We start from the raw sequence: 23,200 nt of genomic DNA, 5'->3' as shown, positions 1-23,200 counted from the left end.
GTGCAGAAGACAAGTGTGAAGGCTTTCCTGAGTTTTGGAAAGGTTAAACTGGCCAGGTAAATAGAAGGCACAAAGATCTTATTTCCTAATCCACTAAATTTACAAATTGGGAAGCTGTTGTTTATATAACTCTGTGTGAAGCCTGTGTTTGAGCATCAGACTTTCTCACCTGACATTTTTATGCAGCAGCCAGTACAACAAATAGCCGGTGAATGAATTTGGTGAGGTACTAATATGCAATACTTAGATTTCAGTCTAGGATTTTTTAAACTCTCTCCATCATTTTAATTTTCTTATCATTTGTTTACATGTCCATGCTCAACTGTTGGCTTGCTAAGAAAGAGTCTCAAAAGTCAATGTTATTTATGTTGCTTTATGTGAGCCAGCTGCAGCTGGCTGGCAGAGTGGTCAGCTTCTTACAGCAGGAGAACTGCTCTCCCCATTCCAAGCTCCTGGGCCCATGGAGAAGACACACCCCTCAGAGGGGGAAGGTTCTCTGGCCAGGCTAGAAATAGGAGGGGGAGACGAGAGCTCAGGGGAGGAAGAAGACACTGACATTTGACAGAATGCCCTGCAATTCCTCATTGATGAGAATGAAGCCTCGTTACCAGGAGAGGAGCTGGGAGGGAGCCAGAGGTCCTTGGCAACCTGGGAAGGCTGATAATGCGGTGTCCAGACCCTAAGAGAGTCTGTTACGAATTTTATAGCACACTTCAACATCAGCTGCACCTGGCGCCTGGGTCACCGGCCCTCTAACCACTTGCACACACAAGATGACACCCAAAGATGAGCTAGACACTTTCCTCAATACTTTTGAAAGCGTGGCCACTGCAGCGGCCTGGTCTAAAGAACAGTGTGCCCTCATACTCATGCAATGCTTCACAGGGGTGTCCCAGGAAGTGGTAGGCACCGTAGAGCCTCAAGATGCTGCCAGTTATGATAAAGTGTGACAAGTGGTCCTGAGCACCTTGAATTTGTCTGAGGAAGCTTACCACTGCTGGTTCCGAGACCTATGCTTGAAGGGTAACATACATCCATGGGATGTGGGCCTATGTTACTCAGTGGTTCAAGCCTACGACCAACAGAGTGGAAAAAATAATTGAATTACTGGTGGTAGAGCAGTTGGTGACCACCCTCCCTCCAGGTCCCTGGAATTGGGTGACCCGGCTGCATCACCATTCCCATAGAAGAACCTGTTACCACCTTAGAAGCCTACTGGAGTGCCGAGGAGACCTGGACCTCTAGGGGGCCCCACCTTTTGACAAAAACCTGCCCAAGGAATGGATTTCCTGGACGCCACATCCCATTCCACCGGTCTCAGGCATTGCCCAGACTACAGTACAACAGGTCCTGGAGATGCGAGTGTGTCTACGTACAGCCACAGGGTTAGTACAAGAACACCTGTGGGAAGCCCAAGCTTCCCAGAAGTGCCGGCACAACGCCCAGGCCCAGCCCAGGGAGTTTATCCCAAGGCAGAAGGTCCTCTTGCTTTTGCTCTCAGAGTCAGCTGAACTTTTTGCTCAGTGGCAGGGACCTTATGAAATAGTAAGGCAAATTGGCCCTTGGACTATGAGGTTCCATAGGAGACCAATCTCAGTTTTCCACCTCAGCCTCTTAAAGGAGTGGGAGGCCCTCTTAGGAGTAGTGGAAGAGGCAGACCTTGGACTGGAAGCAAAGCCATTCCCCTCTCCCCAAGGAGATAAATGGGATTTAGCTGAGTCATTGGGAGCACAAAAGCAGCAAGAGTTGAGGATTTTAGAACAGGAGTTTCTGAATGTCCTGTCGTGCAGGCCCAGGCATACCACCTTAGTAAAACATCAAATCAAAATTGATCCAGGAGGAGTGGTGCACTCTGCAGCCTGAGACTGACCCCAGCACTTCAGGGCCGGTCACACTTTGATCTTGCTGTCCTTGTGGTTACTTTGATGTAGAGTTAGTTGATTATCTTACAGTGATTTCAAGTACACTGTTATTCAAATCTCATCATGTTAAGCACAGTGTACATTTTCATGGCTGGATTTTTTTTTACACTCTCCTTAATTGTTTTAAAACTCTATAAATACAAAATTTCAAACCTTGACACAGATAATATGTTTACCTTATTTCTAGTATTACTATTTTCATGCTGTCTGGCTAGCTGTTCTGTCTGAATAGCTCAGTGATTTGGACCCCTGGCTATAGAGCCAGAGTTTGGAAGTTCCCCACTGGGAGAAAGAGACAGCATGTGTAGCCTTGGGCAAACTGCACAGTCTTACAAAAGAAGGGATATAGTAAGCCACTTCTAAGTACTCTGTAATTAGAAAAATATGGAAAGGGCCAGAACTAATTATGGTTGTCGTCGTCATCGTCATCATCGTCGTCGTCGTCGTCGTCGTCGTCGTCGTCGTCGTCGTCATCATCATCATCATCATCATCATCCTCCTCTCCACCATTTGTTAAAAAAAATAACCATTCCAGTTCTGTACTACTTCTGCAGTTCTTTTTTTGGTTTTGCTGACTGAAGCAGATATACGTAGCTCCTTGTCAAAAGGCATTCTTACTCTGTGTTATCAATCCCTTACTGATTGATCATTCATGACACAGTACATGCGATTGTTCTAATGAGGACTGAGTTAAAATTGGTGGGATGACAGTGATGATGGCGGTGGGTTTTGCACGGTGGTTTGTTGTTCTTTTTTGACATAGTGATAGAAACAAGCTCCCTTCTGGCAAATATTTAAGGGGGAATGCTGTGGCTAAGGAAAAGTATTTGAATCTGACAATGCATTTCAATGTACTAGTGTAGTGTTACAGTTCCATGACCTCCCAAAGCATTTATCAGTGTAGTTGCCATTTCTTAAAAGTTATTTTCCAGTTACAGGCCAGAATTAATTTAAAAAATGTAGATTAGACATCTACATTTATATTAATGAAATAGTGGAAGTTGCAGCAGCATATAAGAAAGAAAGAAAGAAAGAAAGAAAGAAAGAAAGAAAGAAAGAAAGAAAGAAAGAAAGAAAGAAAGAAAGAAAGAAAGAAAGAAAGAAAGAAAGAGAAAAGTGCTTGATGCTTTGTTAAAGAACTGGACAGGTTGGGTCCAAGATGCAAAGCAAATTTTATTTTTCAGTGCTTAACATCACAACATCATTATGGTGAGTTTGGTAAGTAAAATGTTATACAGCTTAATTGTAACAGGATTTAATGGCTCAAAGGAACAGCATAATAAACATTATCGTCAAATAGGTAGTTCTTCCACCATAAAGCCAAAGGACAATTGTGACCTTTCAGAAGCAGCTCTAATCCCACTAGCTTTAGTGAAAATGCAGAAGAGGATGTGATTTGAGAGAATTGTCAAATCTTGTGTCTTGTGGATCTTGACTTTTAAAGTCAGAGAACTTTACTCCAAAAAAAAAGGAAGGAAGAAAGAAAGAAAAAGAAAAAAGAAAAGAAAAAGAAAAGAAAAAAGTAGACATCAGCAGGAATTAAAGATTTGCTTTTGTCAGCTGCTTTCTGAGACATTTAAATCATTTCCTGGAACACTGAAAGGTTGGGTACTATAAATTTAATAGATGAGACATAATTTCATTTTATTTTCTCTGTAGTGCTAAGAAATATCAAGAGGGCATGTCTATTTATATTAAAACAGCTGGTTTATTCAAATGAGTATTAATTTTCTGTCCATGTTTGCAACAAAAGATATCAAATGCTTTGATCAGTTAATGGATTCCATAATGTTATTATGAGAGTCTGGAAATGTGACCTTTTTTGGCCGATGACTTCCAGAATCCCTACCATCAGATTTGCTGGGTGAGGGTTTTTGAAAGCTCTAGTGGGAAAAAAGTAATGTTTCCAGTCTCTAGCTATTATTGACATTGTAAAAGATGTAGAGTAAAGTGAATAGGATTATGAAGAAACTGTGTTCATGAATGGATGAATTAAATGGATGTTGGGGGCAGAGTTTTCTGTACAGGCCATGTTTTCTCTATCATACCAAGCTTTCTTAAGGTCTATAAGTTTCATTTTTGATTATCAGAATTTAAGACCCTTGAAGAGCTCATTGCAAAAAGTGAAGGAAGCAAGGAAGGGAAAGAAAGAAACACACATTCTGTACGAATGTCTTCAGGTCCTTGGTGCACAGTTGTGTTCCTGAATTGAATGATGTGATAACTGCAGTTTGGACACAGGTTTCATATCCATGCTCATTACTTCTACATTCTCATTAGAGCAGGACCCCTATATCTGTGGGATTTGTATTCACTTACCCATGGTTTGCTGCAGCCTTATATGCAACATAAAAGGATGCTCCTATACGGCCTTTGTCCTTCTTCCTTGTACAGTGTATATATAGGGTTCCCATACACCTGTGGTTTCAGGCACCCATGGTAGATCATGGAACTGACCCTATGGATATGGGGATCCTACTGTACTTCATAGGTTGTGGACAAACGAGGTGCAAATTCAAATGAGGACCAAGAACAGCACATTTTCAATCAGTAGTACACACACACACACACACACACAGCATTTGTGCATAATAAAAAAGTACACCTCATCACTACATGAAGGTGGGGAGTAAGACTTAGGCTTATATTTCCCCCTTTCTCCTCTTTATGGCTGTACAGAGAAGTTTGGAAGCCCCCACTTGCATTTTTAGCTAACTGCAGTTGAGCAGATGCCCAAACTTAGACAAATTATAGAGAATCTTAACAATGATTTAGGGAAGCAATTGTTTTTAAATGTATTTACTTGATTGATATCCCACCATTCTTCCAAAATAGAATACAATGTGTCCTATGATAAAATAGTACAAATCCATAAAATGAATGGATGCATTGAAGAAAAAACATTAAAACACAATTTTAAAACATTTGCAGTACAATAAGCCATAGTTTAATTGTGCATGCATACCATATGTTTATCACTTTTTAAAGTGCAGAACACTGGAAATGTCAGACTTATCTTTTCTTACATATGAGTGGCCAGTGGTTTCTGGCCAGATCTGTCATTCGGTAAACATGGCTTCAGTGGGTCTACCTTAAGAGGGCTTGCCTTACTGTATGCTTCTGATTTTACCAGACTCCTAGATGGAATCTCTGCTTACAGAAGCAAATCTTTTATTTCTTTGTTATTGTTATTGAAATTGAGCATAGCATTGCTTTCATTGTTGTTGCTGAAGTGAGGGAAATCTATTATGTATTTTGACCTTTTGTTTTTGTCAGCAGTAATGTCCCATTCTGTTGTGTTGGAAATTACAAGTAACTTTCTAGGCTGCAAAGTGTATTGTGACATGCCACAAGACTTCCAACATTGAGAAAGCATTTAAAAATAAATCCAATGATCTATTTCAAAATACTGAAGTACTGGACAACACTAGCAATCATTATGTTAGACTGCACAGGGAAGCGATTGAAATCCATAAACATCAAAAGAATTTCAACAAAAAGGAAGAAGGCCTAAAACTAAACATGGCCTGGCTCCCAATATTGAAAAATACAGCCTGTAAAAGGTCAATGAACTTTACCCAGCCACAAGGACCAGGGATCATTGCACAAAAAAAACCAGTTAACAACACCTATCAATCACAGTAACAGATAATCTCTCCCCTCTTATCACAACAAAAAAAAACACTGATCACTCTATCTGCTGAAAAAAGACAAAAGCTGTTCCCACAGCTATAAATACTCAATTATCCAACAAACAGCAACAGAGCATGGACAGAGTTCCTACTCCAGTCCTCTGAAGATGCCGGCCACAGAGACTGGTGAAACGCCAGGAAGAACAACCTTCAGAACACGGCCAAAGAACCCCACAGCAACCATCAGATCCCAGCCATGAAAACCTTAGAGAATACAAATATCTGAATTCTTTATTTCTTCAAGCAACTTCTGCTTAGGTGCTTGTGAAAAGAACTAGGGATGTACAGATGGTAGCATCCAGGTTTGTTATATCACTATTAGTGTTGTTTTGTTTAAACAAAAACATTTTTGTAAAGTTTGTGTTTGCAGTACTCATTTTAGAGAGAGAGAGAGAGAGAGAGAGAGAGACAGACAGACAGACTGACTGACTGACTGACTGACTGATTGATTGATTGATTGATTGATTGATTGATTGAAAGAACCAAAGAGTGTTACAAAAGCACTTTGCATCTGTGCTATTAACTTTTTGATCAGATAAAAGCACAGTTATTCTTTCAGAGTCTATGTAATCTAAATAATGAATGTAACCTTACAAATATTGAGCCACAAAGTAGGGCTCTGGAGACCAACAGAAAATAAAATATCATTCTCATTGATTTTTCTGAAATTTCTCACACAGTCTGCACCCACCACTAGCAAAACTTCCCAGCTTCTTGCAAAAATAAGGGCTCCAGTCTTGTTTTTTCACAGGCCTCTTTTTGGGGAGGGGTTTGTTCTTTTGCATAAGAAACTACCAAATTGCAGTCAATGTTCCTAACAGAGAATTTTGCACAGGAGACATGCCACTTTGCACATGAATTGTAACAATTCTATGCGGCTTGGTGTTTCTCCCTGAGGGGCAAGAAATGATCCCAAAGCATTCAAGACACTGTGTAAAGTTTTCTGCAAAATTTCTTAGGAAAAAACATCACAAAAAGTAATTTCACCACAAGGAGAGTAGGAGCATTTTCCCCCTTGGTTGCTGTCTGAAGTGCAAAATACTGCAAGATTGACATATGTGACTTTCAATGAAAAAAGCAAGGGCATACTGTCCAATGTGTGTGTGTGAGAGAGAGAGTGAAAATGTACATGTACGTGTGTATGAGAGAGCGATCCTTACTTAGGACTATCCCTTTTGGAATCTCCCAGTTGGTATGGCCAGTAGGGGATATTGCGAAAGTCCAAAAAACAACTACAAAGCATAACCTTTCCAGGTTCTGGCGTGTGTTAGGAATAAAAAATATATTTTTCCATGTATAAAACACACCCATGTATAAGATGCCCCACACTTTTCTAACCCAAAATTTCTTTCTTAACAAGAAAGTGGAGGGGGAATGCAAGGATCAAAGTACTTTGATTCCTGCTTTCCCCCTCCACTTTCTTTGCAAAACGTGGAGGGGGAAAGCACCCTCCACTTTCTTACAAGGAAAATGCTTTTCCCCTCCACTTTCTTGGCAAAAAGTAGAGGGGGGGAAAGCGGGGGTCAAAGCGCTTTGATCCCTCTCCACCTCCTTACATTCGTGTATAAAATGACCCTCAATTTTTCCTCTAATAATTTTAGTAAAAAATGTCATTTTATACATGGAAAAATATGTTAGTACTAAACGCTTTCAGATATTCCTGTGACACTTTTGAACACATGAAAAGTCTTTGAGACCCTTAACTGTAGAACAACATCAGCAAGGCCAAGCTACAATAGAGCTTAGTCTGTATGAAGAACAACATTACTGTATCAGGCAGAGAGGGTAGACTCCACACAGCACACACTTCACGGCAAAGAAACACTATGATGTGTCATTATTTCTACCTTCAGATCAAAACACAAGAGAGCTTGCCATACTTGTGTCTGCCATTCATATTCTTAAGCATTGCCAATAAGCCCTCAGGATATGAGCAACTCATTGGTAATGTGCCAATTTCTATGCTTGTGGAACACAAACTGTTTCTTGGTGATAACATTTTATTTAATTATGTCTGCGAGCATCATAACTTATATTGATGAACATGGATTTATGTAGTTGTTTAAGCCTATAATGAACTAAATGTTACACAGAATACAATTTTCCTCTTCATTTACTTTAATTTATTCTGGTTGTAAATGCTGTCGCTTCCATGATTATGGAATAAATCTCACTGTAGGATCAATTACTACAGTTTAAAAATTAGACTTAAGAGTTGTTTGGTAATTATGGACAGGCTTTGTGCCATGATATCTCACCATTATTCTTCATAAAATATTGTTCAGACCAAATGACACACATCATTAAAGTTAACATTCTGAGCCCTTTATCTGGAATCTTGTCAGAATATGACTTCTGTCTAAATTTATTATTTTGGGTTTTTTAAAGAACATATTACATTATATGTAATTTGCAGAATCCAATGATAGACCAGCATCTTTTAGTTTGATTGAAGCCAATGTTTATTATGTTGCTTAAGAGTATATACTGTAACGTAGGTTGCAGTGTACTGAATATACTGTCTAATATTAGGGATTCTTAACTTTCACTAATTTGTGTTTTTTATTTTGGCCTTACTTTCACTAATTTATTTCTTTTTGTTTTCTTTTCCTTTTTTGGACTTTCCCTATACCCCTACTAGCTATACCGGCTCAGAGGTTCTAGAAGGAATAATCCTAAGTAACTTTCTCTCTCTCATGCACACATACATGTACATTTCACTCTCTCTCATACACATAAACATTGGTCCATATATAGTGGGGATTTGATGGGGAAGAGAGAGAATCTGTAAGTGGTAAGCAAAGTCAACTAGAGGGTGCTATGACTATATTGATTGATTGATTGATTGATTGATTGATTGATTGATTGATTGATTGATTGATTGATTGATTGATTGATTGATTGATTGATTGATTGATTGATTGATTGATTGATTTCTATCCCACCCACCCAAGGTCTACTCCGGGCGGTTTACAAATTTAAAAACAATAAAACCAAAAACATATATTATGTGGCGAAAGTATAAGAAATTAAGATATGGCAGGAGGCAAAGCCTGCCCAAATAGCCAGGTTTCAAGTTTGTTCCTGCAAACACCAAGAGAGGGAGCCAGGCAGATCTCCACTGGCAAGTTGTTCCAAAGGTGAGGGACCACTGCCGAGAAGGCACTGCTCCTTGTTCTTTCCTTCTGGACCTCTCTCGATGTTAGGCCCCTCAGCCGCCCAGCCTGGCTGGAATGAGTGACTCTGGCAGAACTGGGTGGGAGAAGGTGCTCTGCCAGATAGTGAGGTCCTAAACCATTTAGGACTTTATATGTAATCATAAGAACTTTTAAATCAATGTAGAAACGAATGGGCAGTCAATGCAAGGCGGCCAGCATCGGGGAAATATGTTGGTACCTTTTCACCCCTGTAAGAAGTTTTGTACCATCTGAAGTTTCTGCGTCAGTCCCATGTAGAGTGCATTACAGTAGTCTAATCTTGAGACTACAAGCACATGGACCAAAGTGATGAGTGGCACCACATCAAGATAGGGATGCAGCTGGGCAATCCACCAAAGGTGGAAATGTGCACAACCGACCACTGACAACACCTGGGTCTCCATGGTGAGCGCCGGGTCCAGATGTATACCCAAACTGCAAACCTGACTCTTGGTGGTAAGAGTCACCCCCCCCCCAGAAAAGGAAAGGGAGTTTCCTAGACCACTGATGTCTGGGACACCCACCCATCTTGCCGGGATTCAGCCTCAGTCTATTCACCTGCATCCATTGCTGAACAGCCCCGAGGAAGCGCTCAAGGGATGAAACAGCATCCACTATTGTTGGAAAAAAAAGGAAATGTAGAGCTGAGTATCATCAGCATACTGATGACATGAAGCCACACATCCCCTGTTGACTCCTCCCAGCAGCTTCATATAGATGTTAAACAGCATTGGAGAGATAACTGAGCCCTGCGGAACCCCTCAATTGAGGCTCCCCGGGGCCGAGTAACTCTCTCCAATCTGCACTCTCTGGGTACAGTTCTCCAAGAAGGAATGGAGCCAGGCAAGAGCTGGGCCACTGATTCCCAACTCAGAGAGCCTCCCCAGGAGAATACCATGGTCAACGGTATCAAAAGAGTCCATAATCAGGTATGAAAATGGAAGATTACATTTTGTTTCACTGGGTGAGGTCAAACAAAGGTGTGCTAACAAACAGAATATTTCCTGATCATGTGTGATCCACAAAGTCTTAACAGCCAATCAGCTGATAAGCAGGCTTTCCTGTCATAGAGGGATGTATTGTTCCTTTTCTCATATTGCTTTTTCAGCAGCTATTTTATGCATTCTTGGTACTCAGTTGTTTACTTTGGAAAATTCCACTAGGAAATATAAAAGGGTGTCTGTCTTTTTGCTCAGGGAAACCCACCTTCATACATATATTATCCTCTGGTGACTCTCTCCTTTCAGAAACAATACAGTTCTATTATTTCATTACTGAGGTTCACTCTGTATTTCTTTCATGATTCCCCAACCAGCAAACAGGAGCTGGGCTGAAGGGGGCCTCTTCAACAATTTGACGACACAGACTTCAAAGTGGCTGGAATATTCCAGGGATGAGGAAGGAGGAAACGACAGTTTTGTGCATAAAAAGTAAGATAAAGATTTCTCTTGCTTAGAGTAGTTCTTTTCCTCCCCATCCTGACTAGATGGAGTGGTAAGTCACTTTTCCTTTTTAAAATAACTTTCTAAAAAATAGTGTTTAGAAAAGGAACCTCAGAGTGATCTCCTGGGTATTTGGGGTTTTGGCTCCTAGGAGCACCCTCTGCTATAGCTAAGATAATAACAATGATAACAACAATGGGACAGCAACAATCTAAGTTTCCCTCTGGCTCTCCATTAGGCCAGCTGGTCAGACTCTATAGTCATAGCAGAGGCAAGGTTGTGCCTCATGACATGTCTCTTAAAAATTATTTTTTGTCTGTCAGAAAAAGTGAAATGAGGATCCTAAATTACAGGAGCCACAAATTGAGTGTTTTGGTCAGGATAAAATAAATTGCCTTAAGGGATTTTTACTTCACATCCAAAGCAAATACATTATTGGTACCTTTGGCATGATGAAGTTTTATGAAGACAGCCAGAATCAGTGATTTCCAGTCTTAGAGAAATGAATAGAAAACTTGGTAACACTAATAAGATATTTAAACAGGAAGAGAAAACTTTATCTATCTATCTGTCTGTCCATCCATCCGTCCGTCCGTCCGTCTGTCTCCTCCCTTTCTCCTTGCAAAGGACCCAAGGCAGCCTGCATCATTTAAAAGCTAAAACAGTAAGTGTACAAATATTTTAAAAGAATTAAACAAATATTATATTAAAAACGGTAAATACAGTGGTGCCTTGCTAGACAGTTACCCCGCATGACAGTTTTTTCGCTAGACATTGACTTTTTGCGATCGCTATAGCGATTCGCAAATCAGGGATTCCTATGGGGGAATTTCGCTGGACAATGTTTGGTCCCTGCTTTGCAAACTGATCTTTGCTAGACAACGATTTTGACAGCTCCCTCTACACTCACAAAACGGGTGTTATCGGGACCTAAGCTTCGCAAGACAGCTATTTAAACAGCTAATTGGTGGTTCGCAAAGTTGTTTTCCTATGGCCGATCTTCGCTAGACAAAGACGATTCTTCCCCATTGGAACACATTAAACAGGTTTCAATGCATTCCAATAAGGAAATGCTTTTCGCTAGACAATGATTTCACTAAACAGCGATTTCAGTGGAACGGATTATCATCCTCTAGCGAGGCACCACTGTAAAATCAATACTAAAACACATTTAAAACAACAAAAAATGACAATGTGTAATTTATATCATATTTTAGCTTCTAAAAACCACTAAGTCTTCTGTCCCAGCAGAACAACCAGAGGATATCCATGAACTAGTTTCTCCAGCCACTTTTAACCCAGAAAATCCATCTGAAGGGGCTGTAGAAGTTCCTGAATGGCCTGTACATAGCTCTGCCTGATAACCTTCCAGACCAAGGACTTTCTACTGTTGCAACTGCTTTGCTACATCCTCAAAACATCCCTCTATCACCAGCCTCCATTGTGCTCACATCTTCTGTTCTTTCAACTCCTCTAGCTCCCACTTCAGCAGCCTTTAACACTCCAGTTTCTGAACCCATTGTTAAACAGGATTTTATAATCCCAAATCTAGTAGAACGGTGTGGCCTCTAAATGAGATCTCATTATCTTGGTTCAATTACTGTCATTTAAGCAACTAGGTTTGATAGCTGTTGCAAAAAATTTAGCTAAGAATGAAGTCTGTTTGAAAGTGTTGGCCAATCAGCAATCTCACATGCAAATTTCAATACATGGAATTGTGAAAGGAGCCTCTTCCACAAATTAACCCGCCTGCTTGCTTGAATATTAACCAATCAGAGGGGTTTATTTTTCTGGGACTTAAGATAAGCACCTTCCTTATCACTCCTCCTTATTCCACATGTTCTCCTCCATTAAGTTCCAAAATGACCAAATGAGAGGCTGCATCTTTGCAGCTTGCAGATCTTCCAATGCCACATGGGCTGGGAAAAAAATCTTTTTGCTATTTTTAATCTCCTATTTTTCTTCTCATAGCTTCAGACTTCCCCGTGCTTGCTGTATCCATGAGCTTTAATGAATAGATTTTTCCCCCATTTATACCTAAAGATAGCCTTCTGTATGTTATTACTATAAACTGCTGGTTTGGGGAGAGGTGGGGAATTACAGTGGAACTGTAGAGGGAGACTTCTCTAGCTAATTCTAACCTTAAATACCGTATTTTTCGCTCCATAAGACGCACCTCTCCATAAGACGCAACACATTTTTAGGAGAAGAAAACAGGAAAAAAATATTCTGGGAATTTTGGCCTGCTGGGCCAACCGGGATGAGGGTGGGGGAAGCCTCCAAAGGGTCCGAGAGTGCCTTCCAGGACCCTTCATTTAAGATGACAGCATCAGAGCTGAACAAGAATATACTATCAAAGGGCATTAAATTAAATACAGTATATCCTCCTACAACTTCAACCAGAATTTCAGACCAACTGTTATTTAGTACAGCTCTCAAGTGGAGCAGAATAACAAATCACACAATTTGCTTTACCTTCTTTGAATGCCAAATGGAGACAGGTGATAAAGAAAGCACTCATGCACAAGCTATGAAGTTTCCCCCAGAAATTAATTCTATCCCCCAGATTCCTATCAGAAAAATTCCCCAAAATGGCACACAAATATGCCTCTGCTGGAGAGACTACTGGAGCTGTCCCAGCAAATACACTTATTACCAATATAGTACCAGACTCCTAAAGAAACAGAATTCTCTGGTGTGGTGGGAGAGGGCGGCTGGGGGCAGAGGGAGAAAGCACAACTGGTATTTATGTGTTGGCTTTTTTTTCCCTCTACAATTCTGTGTGCAGGAAACCAGGATGTTGCTGAAGACATTATTAGTAATATACAAGTGCTTTTGCGGTCACTGGAGAGAAAAAAAAAGAATGTTGATAGATAAAAGGGAAGTAAAGGAATGCTAAACTCAGACTACAGTACTAGAAATTTCATGAAGATGATGTATTCCCATCATGAATATATCCAAATATAGCTGGAGGTGGAAAATGCAAGTTTATACTATGAACAAAGCACCAAGTATAGCATGAACAAAAGCAGCCTATTTGGATTTAAACCTATTTAGAAAATGAGACTGTATCAACTCAAATCCAAACACTTCACCAGAAGTGATATACAGACCATATTCTCCAATACCTATTGTCATGACAAACATACAGATTTACACTTCACTTTTACTTTGACACTGACATTTTCCTTTAAAAGCAAGATGTTACCATTTATCAGTAAAAAGCACTAACTACAATATTTCACACTCTCTAATAATCCATTCTACCATGTTTAGATGTATATTTTCTACATATTTCAAAAACCTCATTGGAAGATAGATTTTTCAGTCAGCTATACAGAAAAATCTATCTCACCCCTGGGGTACCCTGAGATACCAGAGAAGCCATACAAGCTTCTCTGCATAATGGCAATCCCCATGCCATACCCAACTGGTCTCTTTAACTTCTTCCTTGCCATTTTCACTCCCAATTTACCCTTCCACTTTCTTTTCTGCTGGACTCGCTAGGAATGAAGGGAAATGCTGAGCTTCAATTTTGCCTAGACTCACACACCTTGTGGTAACAAAGCTCTGCCTCTTAATTCTGTTTCTACAAAAACTAGTTGCAATCACCCAGAAAGTTCTTTGCACAGGCTCAGAGGGAACAGATTGACCAAGCTTTGGAGGTCCCTAATTTAAACTGACATCTCAGCTTTCCCTTTTTAAAAAGGCTACAGCTGACTTCCCTTAAAAACTCACATCTCTTTAAAAAGCTTTCACACCTTAACTCTGCCACTCAGTCCCATTGTTTCCCATGGCTCTTCCAGATGTGGTCACTTTCAATGGGCCAGGCATTAGTCTTTGTACCAACAGACTCATCACTAAAGATGCACTTTATTTTGACTCAGAGGAGAGCAGCAGACATGCCATCAGTCACAAAGTCCCCCAAGAGCCACACTAAAAGTGAAGGGATTGGAGCTGGGGGGTGGGGGAGAGAAGAGGGAAAGAGTGGAAGGATTTGGAAACTGAGAATGAACCCACTTCTCGTTTGTACTGTCAATGCAAACTCTTCTCCGGAGTACGAAGGAAGTCTTAAGGACGCCAACAACTAAGTTTAGAGGCTAATTCCCAATTCCCAATCGTGAGTGGTTGCAACCGGCAGCCCCGAGGGGGGTGGAGGAGGGTTTAAAGGCACAGCGCTCTGCAATTGTTGCAGGGCTTCCACTCAACTTGCCCCAGCAGGCGCGACAAAGAGGCAAACGAGCTCCCTTCTCCTCTAGTTTTTGTCCTAGCAGCACGAGCCTCGCCAGCCCTTCCGGTAAGGCAGTGCTGGGCTCTCCCTGCTTGCCCATCTCCCTCTCCACACACTCGAGACCATCCAGCCAAAAAGCTGCCTCCCGGGAATTCCGCCTCACACCCCCTTCCCTCCAGCCCACCCCTTTTCTCCCGCCAACGTGCCCAGGCAAAACACGGACTCCTGCAACGTGGGGAGGTGCAGACCGGCCACCGCTGCTGCTGTTGAGGGAGCAGCCAAACAAGTGCGGTGTGTCTGCGCAGCAGGCGAAACTCCCGAGACCCAGCAGTGCAAACGGGTCTCTGAGTCTCTGCTAGCAAAGAGAATAGCTGCCGCCGTCTGCCGAGACCCAGCAGTTCGAGCGAGTCTCTGCTAGCAGAGAGGATAGTCGCCGCCGGCTCTGCCAAGACCCAGCAATTCGAGCGAGTCTCTGAGTCTCTGCTAGCAGAGAGGATAGTCCCCGCCATCTTCAGAGACCCAGCAGTGCGAGCAAGTCTCTGCTAGCAGAGAGGATAGCCGCCGCCACCAACAACCCCTCCCTCCATTTTACCTTTTCCCGGTCATGGAATCCAACCAAACCAAAAGCCTAAAAAGCTGGCGATTTCACCCCCGCTGGCCCCGTTGGGGGTTGGGGGAGCCTCCCAAGAGTTCTGGAAGGCAGATTCGGACCCTTGGGAGGCTCCCCCCCACGGGGCCAGTGGGGGTGAAATCGCTGCCTTTGCTCCATAAGACGCAGAGACTTTCCCAGGCACGTTTTGGGAGATTAAAAGTGCGTCTTATGGTGCAAAAAATACGGTAGCTGATTTTTTCCTGTACATTTTATTGGGAAATTATTTATTTAGTTATTTAGTTATTCATTCATTCATTCAACTTATATGCCACCCACACTACCCAAAGGTCTCTAGACATGCCCAAGTCAACGGATATGTCATTGTTTAAGTAATGTATATATGCTAAAAATTCCAGCTTGTTCTAGGACTACACTATTTGGAACTTTGTCCTGACAGGTGATGCCAAAAATGCATCGGAGACAACACATATGGAATGGGTTCACCTTCCTCTCTTGTTGTGCAAAAAGGGTCCAGGATTCACTGCAGTACAGGAGTGTACTCAGGACACAAGCTTTATAGACCTGGATCTTGGTATATGTCATCAGCTTTTTGTTAAGCCATACTCTCTTTGTGAGTCTAGACCACTGGTTCTTAACCTTTGTTACTCAGATGTTTTTGGACTGCAACTCCCAGAAGCCTTCACCATCAGCTCTGCTGACTGAGGTTTCTGGGAGTTGCAGTTCAAAAACACCTGAGTAACAAAGGTTAAGAACCACTGGTCTAGACAACCTGGTAGCTCCTTTGCCAATGTGTTTATTCACCTCAACATCTAGAGAGTGAGTGTTAGAGATCATTGAGCCAAGGTACACAAAATCATGAACAATCTCCAATTCTTGTGTAGGGATGGTAATAGAGGGAGGTGAGTCCACATCCTGGCCCATGACTTGAGTTTTCTTCAGGTTGATTGTTAATCCAAAATCATGGCAGCTCTTGTTAAAATGATTCATAAGTTGTTGGAGCTCTTCAGCAGAATGGGCAATTATAGCTGCATCATCAGCAAAGAGCAAGTCCTGCATGCATTTCAGTTGGACTTTGGTCCTCGCTCTCAATCTAGAGTGATGTAAATCTTTGTTCCTATATTTTGAAGCTATGTAGGCAAATAAAACTTGTAAAAAAATTACAAGTTTAGATTTGTTTGAATGACTGCAACAAAGAACATACCAATACATAAGATACCCATATGAAGTTTGGAAATGATTGTTCAAGTTCATTTTGGTATTAATCCATTGCTGGGATATTATCAGCTATGATGAACCTAGAAAACATTGTCAGCTAAAAAGTGCAAGCTTCTGTGATTTGCCCCGTAGATCTGCTTTTAGGTTAGCTTGTAAGGTAGATCGTACAGAGCACCACCAAGTGAGGTCCGACACCTGTAAAGAAAATGGCTCCCCCCCCCTTACTAATCTCACAGAGTGAGTTATTGAAACTGTATGTGTCAGATAAAATGATAAAAAGGGCTGAACTAAACTGGGGAACTTGATATTCTACTCTCCAAATCCCTGCATTTCTGCTATGCAGACAGAGGAATTTAACCAAAATTCAAAACTCTACTGTTGAGAAAATAGGTTAGCTGGTTTTTGAAAAGATTCATCTCTGACTAAAAAAGAGGGTCACTCTGGAGAGATGTTACTAGTCAGTAGACATTACATGTAGAAGTATATTCTGATCTGCGATAACGTAGCTTCCTATTTCCCCTTTTGAGTGTTTTTAGATTATTATTTGCATGGAAAACAAATGAATAAGAAGCCATCAATGTAGGATATTTGCAAATAAGTCACAGGATGTTCTGTAGCTGGCAATTATGACATCATATGGTCACAAGAGATCTCCCTTCTTAACCCAATTTGTTAGCTGACTTTATGCTCTGAGGCACGTCTAATGTAGCGATGGCTGTTCTCATTAGTCATTTAAAAGGTGATTCTAATCGGCTGGGATTTTGCTAAATTCTTTGGCCTTAGAAGTGTTTTGTGATAATGAGTTCTACAAGTTAATTAAGGGTTAATTAGTAATCTGGCAATTAATAATTCAGGGTGGCCTAAAACTGAGCTTACCAATAGCTTTGACTTTCCCAGCACTTGCACATTAAGAAGTATGATTAAGAGACTCATTTTTCATCCATCCATTTTGTTCTTCCTTTGACATATCTCTCATTTTTTTATTTGAAGAGTCTCACAAAATTATCTTCCTTCTGAACCACCCCATGATATTAATGACCAGTCTTGTGACCTTGGTCTTTTCAATGCTGTCTGCAGTATGTTTAAGAAACCGATGTGCTTTTGCCCAAAGGAGGCTCCATGCAAGGAAAGAGCATGTTGCACGATGATTAGAAATTAAATCCTAAACACACTTGCTAGACTATAAGCCCCACTAAATTCAGTGTGGCTTACTTCCAAGGAAACTCATAAAAGACTGGGTTCTTGTGTTATGAGCCCAAAGCCAAGAAGTGCTGCAGAGTTTTGAAATTTTGTAGTTAAATTCCTTCAGCTATTTGCCAGAAGTGTGGAGATTTACAGAGTATAATGACTACTGGTTCCTAGATAGTCCACCCTTTTCTCATCAACTGCCACTTACAGTATCAATGACTTACTCTGTGACCTCAGTAGCATAAAAAATAAAATTGTTTCATTTACTTGCAAATAGATTAACAATAAACCAATAATCAACATGACCACTTTTAACAACTCTGCTTCAATATACTTTACGAGATTATTCTTTAACAGAATAAATATGCTATATCTATCTATCTATCTATCTATCTATCTATCTATCTGTCTGTCTATCTATCTATCTATCTATCTATCTATCTATCTATCTATCTATCTATCTATCTATCTATCTATCTATCTATCGAAGTCAGAGTAAGGTCATAATTTGGTCTACTGAAATTAATGGAACTTGTTTGGTCACAGCTAACTTATGTTCAATTGATTTTGTTTCTACTTGGATCTAGTACACTATTTCTACCATTGTTTCTTATATTTTAACTGAGTGAAACCAGTTCTTGTCTGCATTTAAGAGGACTGCATGGATTAATGTGATTTGAGGTGCTTGGATATAACAAAGAGAAAAAGGGAGTCAAAGCTCTGTCCATGTTCAGTCAAATGTTGCAGAGCTCCTAAAGGGGAGGTTGGGAATACTTATTTATTTATAAATGTAAGATATTTTTACCCCATCTTTCTCCTTGAAAAGGATGCAAGGCAACCTGCAACAATGAAATACAATATTAAAAGTTGAAAATAGTGAGTATACAATAATGGTTAACATCAGTAAGAGACTATATTTAAAAATATGAACAATGAGTAAAGAGGTGTCTCACATCATTAACAGATAATATTAAGGGAAAGATCAATAAGTATACAAATATTTTTAATGTCACTCTGAGGAATGGAAAACTCAAAAATGGAAAACACAAGTAGTACTAAAAATCCAGTCAAAGGAGTACTGCATAGCTATCTATCTAAAAATCATAAAGAAATAGCTAGTTATTGGGGGAAGGCTTGCATGAAGAGAAGAGTATTTTGCCTGCTTGCAGAAGGACAGCAAAGATGGGGCCAGCCTGGCCTCCTGTGGGAGGAAGTTCCAAAGTCTGAGAGCAGCAACAGAGAAGGCCCTTTCATGTGTCCCCATCAGATGTACCTGTGAAGGTGGTGGGACTGAAAGGAAGGTCCCTCCTGATGATCTTAACAGCCAAGCTGGCTCATAACAGGAGATATGGTATTTGAGCTTGGACCCAGGCCATTTAGGGCTTTCTAGGTTAAAGCTAGCACTTTAAATTGTACCCAATAACTGGTCGGCAGCTAGTAGAGCTGCTGCAACAGGGGGGCTATGTGAGCCCTGTAACCAGCTCCAGGAATCAGGCTGTTGCATTTTGGACACATTGAAGTTTCCTGACATTTCTCATTGTCAACTCCACATAGAGCGCATTACTAGGGCATGTGTCACAGTGGGCAGATCAGGATTCTCAAGAAATGGACGTAGGTGGTGCTGTAGTTTTAATTGTGCAAATGCACACCTGGCCACCGCCAAGACCTGGGCATCCAGGCTCAGGGATAATCCAGGAGCACCCCTAAGCTGTGCAGTAGAGATGGGGACAAAGCACCAAAATGGTGCTTTTTCTTGCTTCATGGGTCGTCAAGCTTGATGAACCATGAATTATAAATTGCACCCCCCGCAAGTGACCTGATGAACAACAAATCAATTTGTCATTTGTGGGATTATTTTTTAAAATTTGCTTTACCTCCAGTTACTATGCCCCAGGGTATAGCAAGAGGAGAGAAAGAGCAGGGATCAAAGCGATCATGCAGCATTTTGATCCCTTCCCCCTCCTCTTGCTAAGCAATCATTCAGCTGAGGAATCCCTTTGATCCCTTCCCTCCTCTTCTTATGCTGCACAGGCACAGGAAGAGAAGGAAAGGGGAACCAAGCCATCCCCCAGCCCCAGGGGTGGGGTTTCCTTCAGGAGGCTTTAATAAGCCACCTGAAGGGAAAACCCCTCTCTGCCTATGCCCCTGAAGAATAGCTGATCCAGATAAGGAAGGAAAGGATTGATATAAAATGGTTATGTTGATTACTTCATATTCCTTGGGGTCTCTGGACCCCCAGAACACGAAGCAATGAATATCTGATTAATCACTTGTTTTTAAAGTGGGATTGCAACTCCATCCAGTACAGGCTGCATCCTTATTCTTTGATCTGCCTTTTGACTGACCAGGGCACCTCTGTCTTGTCTGGATTAAGTTTCAATTTATTCACCTTAATCCAGTCCATTACCAACACCAGACACTGATCTAAAGCTGAAGCACCTTCCTTGGATTTAGGTGGCAAGGAGAGGTAGAGTTAGGTGCTATCCACATGCTGGTGACACCGAACCCCAAAGCTCCCTATAATATCTCTCAGTGGTTTCGAAGTTAAATAACAAAGCAGAACCCTGAGGCGTGCCACTTATCACCATCTCAGTTTCCCTTTTCCCTCTGTGAACAATTAAAGAAACTTACCTCCAAACAGATGAGAGCAAAGGCAGAGGTTATGGCTGTAGATTTTCCCAACATTTTTTGGATTTGGATGGCAAGCTTTAACATTCCAATGTGAATGTGATGCTTCATTACCAATAAGACAGGGTCTTGAACCCAACGGTTCCTTTCAACTAGAGTACAACACTGAATCTGTGGGACTTACAAAGATATTAACTTACAAAGTTGACATCCCTGAGATAACACGTGTTACATGCTTTCAACACTCCAGATGGTTTTATATTGTTTTGTGCCGTTATAGTGAATGTTTCTAAGGGCCATTTCATACACTGCAGTGTTCTTACATGAGGAGAAATCTCCATAATCCTATGCTTATCTACTGCAGAAAAAAAAGTTAAGAATGAGTCCAGCGGCATTTTAAGGAGAGACATGTTTTACTTATGACAAGCTTTCAGGGACTGCAACACACTTCATCAGATGCATGCTTAGCAAGAAAACATAAAGTGAGGGATACGATAATACCACTTTTGGTGCTGTAAATGTATAATTAGAGTAGACAATTATTTTCTTGTCCGACACAACATTTGAAATGACCTTGAATTACAGGAAAAGGCATTCCAGTTTCCCTCAATGTAACATGTTTGCTATAAAATAAACATTCCTGAATTGCTACCAATTGCTACCAAGCATTTAATCAAACTCATTTAATCAAGGTGCTAGCTTTCTTCAACAAGTCTACATGCAGGAGAAACAAAAAGGAATATGAAAACACAGTTATGTTCTGGTTGAATATTTGTTTTGAGGAGCTCTTTCTCTTGCTTTCATCCCAGAAGTTGATAATGTGGTGTAGAGTCTCCGCCTCACACCATAGCTCTTTGCATTTTTCCATTTGTCTGAATGGAACTTTTCACAAAGATTTGGAAATGCATGGATACCATCATGCAGCTGAACAACAACCAGATTGCAGTGCCACCACAAGACTGTGTGTTCTTATTCAGTCATAAGCTGAGACATAGGGACGGTGCACATCCTTCATTTTCAGCTATGGTGAATTAGGGTTGATTCTATTTTCTAAGAAGTTCCTCATGCCTAACAGTTATTATGCAAGCAGATAGGTTTTCTTCACAGTGGGAATACTTGTACCCCTTGAATTGGCCAGTTCAGATACGAGAGAATTTTATTTCAGTTGATGAATTTACCCACATTACATATTTAATGGTACAGAAGGGCTTTTTTTGTTTAGTAGCCTGTGAACTGATATCAGGTGGACTCTCAGTCTTTGATGTTTCTGACATCAGTTGATCACTTATTTCTTTACCTAGGCATTTTAATTGTTTTCCTAGGTATTAACAGTAATTCATTCTTCCTTTTAATTAACTGCTTTTAAAGCACTTTTAATTCTTTCAAGTATTTTATTCTGTTAGGCACCAGTTTTATTGTGTTTGTTATTTTAAACTTAGAACACTAGAGCTCTTATAATAAGAAAATATAGAATGAAAATTCTTCTAAATGTGATTTTTTTTTCCTGGAAAAAAATGGAAAATTTTGGAAATTTTACATATCTACTTGGGATTTTTAAAAGATAAGTTGTATTATAGGAGTATATACAGGTCTACCACCACAAGTTCTTGCCTCCCCAACTCCAGCACTGGAGAACTGGGCTCTCATCTGGTTGGGGTGATAACTGGGAGATGATGTGTGATGTGGGTACAGCCAGCTGTCAAGCAACTTAGAGGTGCTAGGAGTATTGTGTACAGAGGAACAGAGGTCTCCTCCTAAGCTCAAGATCTGGGTCAAAGGAGGAGGGAAACAGGAAGGCCAAGCCTTAGGAGGAGGAGAATTAGTGGAGTACTGTCCCCCCCACACACCTGAGTGCCTATAACTCAGGCAGCCTGAGTGGGGAGAACAGTCCACTCTCCGATCTTACTCAGCATGAAATTTCTGTCCCTCACTCGGCTGGGGAGAGGTTGTCAACACTGTCTCCTGGGGCTTCTGGATAGACTCTAGCCACCACCACCTGCCTGTGAGTCCTAGACAGCAATAGTTATGGAATGCTTGTGCTTACTTATCTCTAGGTAGTCATTCAACAATGCCTGGTCCAAGTAGCACTTGCCTACACAGGGGCACCCACATTAAAAAGACAATTGACACCTGGGGGAAAGACCCACCAGGTATTTGTTTAGCCTACCCAAGGAAAAGAAGATATAACTGTGAGGGGAAGTCAGCAGGCTGTCCATCCATTGCCCTTCATACAGCTAGTTATCTCTCCATAAAAAGCTTTGTATTAAGCTGACTAAATTCCTTCTTGACTCTGTGTGCCCTGATTCTGTGTGAAGTAACTTGAGGAAAGTATCTGTGAAGATTCTCAGCCATCCAGGTAAGGTTATCTGGAAGCTGAGTCATGGCAACTGGACTTCTTTCTTATTAGTTTGAAACGTTTCACTACTCATCCAAGTAGCTTCTTCAGAATTGGAGGGAGACCCCTGATATACCCTCCACATTGGTTTCACTCCCCCCTGGTCTGAATAGGCTCATTGGATGGACAAAGGATGGGGGGGGTAAGGGATAATCCCACTTTTGCAATCCTTCTCCACCCATTGTCATGGGTCATTAATGGTCGTTAACAGTGGTCTTTCTGGTGGGTTTGGTCCTGGTCTTTCTGAGGATGGATGAAAGGGCAGCATGATAAATAGATTGTATCTAAGGCCTCCACCCCTGTTGAGGGAGGGATTTTCTATGTGCACATGTATGGCCTCCCTGATCCCTCTCTCAAACCACCTATCTTCTCAGTCCAAATGAGTATCAGAGGTCTCCTACCAACTCTCCTCAGACTGAAGAAGCTGCTTGAATGAGTAGCAAAACATTTCAACCTAATAAGAAAGAAGACCAGTTGCCATGACTCATCTTCCAGATAACTTGAGAAAAGGTGTTTGCATAGATAAGTTGCTCTGCATCCCAGTGCCCCCATCTTTCATCTTAGCATTAATACAACCACCTCTGGGAGCACTGCTTCAAAAGCCCATAGAAATTGACAGTGCAATATTTCCAATAGACCAATATGCTTGAGTTGAGAAGTGTTCCCCAAGCCACTGT

Source organism: Pogona vitticeps, chromosome 5, assembly GCF_051106095.1.
Source record: "Pogona vitticeps strain Pit_001003342236 chromosome 5, PviZW2.1, whole genome shotgun sequence".
Lineage (NCBI taxonomy): Eukaryota > Metazoa > Chordata > Lepidosauria > Squamata > Agamidae > Pogona > Pogona vitticeps.
The sequence above is the reverse complement of the archived record's forward strand: the minus strand, read 5'-3'. Positions refer to the sequence as shown.